We start from the raw sequence: 2,102 nt of genomic DNA, 5'->3' as shown, positions 1-2,102 counted from the left end.
CGCGGGGGCAGGTGCTGGCCTCCGTGCACCTCCCCTCCCCCATTCTCGGTGGGGGCTGGAGGAGCCGAGCTATGGAGCAGGTGTGCAGGCTCCCCCCGGAATGTGGCGGGGCTGGGGGGCGTGGAGCCTCTTATGTGTATAAAACACCTATCACTGTCGCTGTGTNCCGTCCACCCCCTCCCCCCACAACGCCCCTCTCCAGAGGCCTCTGAGGACCCCATTCATTCCCAGAAGGCCTCCTTCCTGACTGCCTCCCCCTCCCTGCCCAGTGGAAGGCGCAGAGCTGCCTGGGGCCCTGCCCACGTGCTCAGACCTCAGCTTCCCTCTCCTGCTCTCCCACCCCCCCGCCCCCCATTCCCAGGGGTGCCTGCAGACCGTGGCTTCCATGTGGAAACGGTCGGAGCTCCTCCAAAATCCCATTACAATGAAGCCAACCCACTCCGATATCTGCATGACCTTCATTTTTCTGGGGCTCCGTGTCCCCAACACCGACATGAGTGGCTTGAGGGACTAGCATAGCTTAGTGGTTAAGAGCAGGGACTCTGGGGCCGGGCTATGTGGGCTTGAAGCCTGGCTTCCCCTTTCCCGGGTCTCTGTGACCTTGGGCCAGTTCCTTAACTTCTCTGTTTCAGTTTCCTCCTCTGTAAAATGGGCATATAATAGCACCCACCTCATGGGTCTGGTGGGAAGCACAAACATAACACCAGAAGTACGTAACACACGCGGGTAGTGCTTGGCATGTGTACACTAAGTGCTATAAAGTGTTGGCTGACTGGGGTGCCCGGGTGGGGGGGCTCAGTCGGTTCAGCATCTGACTTCCACTCAGGTCATGATCTCACAGTTCAGCTCGAAGCCTGGAGCCTGCTTCGGATTCCGTGTCNAAAAAAAAAAAAGCGTTCGCTGATACCTCGCTTTGTGCTCGCTGACATCCAGCAGGCGACTTCCTGGTCAGTTGCAATGACTACGAGGCTGAGCCTTCCAGTCCCTAATTCCTGAGAGTCCCCAAATGGGCTCTGCTTCTTCCCACTCGCCCTGTGCCGAGAGCCCACGGGCAGGTGGCTGGCGTGGCCGCAGCGCCTTTCCAGGGACCACGCACTCAGGGCTGCTGCATGTTATGGACTGGATGTTTGTGGCCACCCAAAATTCGTGTGTTGACCCTGCAGTGTGATGGTCATCAGGAGGTGGGGACTTTCAGAGGTAATTCGGTTTCGATGACATCGTGAGGGCGGAGCCCCAGCGTCCTAAGGGGAAGAAGAGACACTAGAGCCTCTTCTCTCCACCAGGCAGAGGCACCGTGGGAAGGTGGCCATGTGCAGAGCAGGGAGTGGGACCTCACCAGGCACAGAACCTGCCAGCACCTTGATCTTAGACGCCCCAGCCTCCAGACTGGGAGAAATGAGGGTCTGTGGTTTAAGCGGCCCGCTCTATGGCCAGCCTGAGCCGACTAAGACACAGGGGACCGTGGCCTGAGCCGGGATGCAGTGTGCCCGCTGCAAGGAACAGAGAGAAACAAAGTGGCACAGGTGGGGGACAGCCTGCCACCTGCTTGAGGAGCCGGCTTCCTTTCCCCTGATTTTGCTGGTGGGGTTGAGGAAATAGAGGCATTCAGAGATGGAAAGGGAGAGAGAAGCCCCCAGCCCCAGGGCAGCAGTACGGGATCCCAGGGCTGGAGGGTGTGGTGGCTGTGGCCGTGGGGGAGGGGAGTCGGGAGCCCTGGGCAGGCACCCAACAGGCGGGGTCCACACACATCTCCCTGTGTCGGAAGCCACAGAAACGGAAAAGCTCTCTGTCGGGAGAAGTTTGAGGGGGATTTAGGCATTCCCTGCCCCAGGGGTTCCCGGCAGGAGGCATGACTTGGATGTCAGGGGCCTCTGGGAAGGTCTGACGATGATGACAGATCAGTGCTCTGAGCTTCCAGAGGAGAACAAATTGATAAACTGGACGTCATTTTTAAATGACCATTTGTGGGGCGCCTGGGTGGCTCAGTCGGTTAAGCGTCTGACTTTGGCTCAGGTCATGATCTCACGGTTTGTGGGTTCGAGCCCCACGTCAGGCTCTGTGCTGACAGCTCAGAGCCTGGAGCCTGTTTCAGATTCTGTGTC

This window comes from Crocuta crocuta, unplaced genomic scaffold, assembly GCF_008692635.1.
Source record: "Crocuta crocuta isolate KB4526 unplaced genomic scaffold, BGI_CrCroc_1.0 scaffold139, whole genome shotgun sequence".
NCBI lineage: Eukaryota > Metazoa > Chordata > Mammalia > Carnivora > Hyaenidae > Crocuta > Crocuta crocuta.
The sequence above is the reverse complement of the archived record's forward strand: the minus strand, read 5'-3'. Positions refer to the sequence as shown.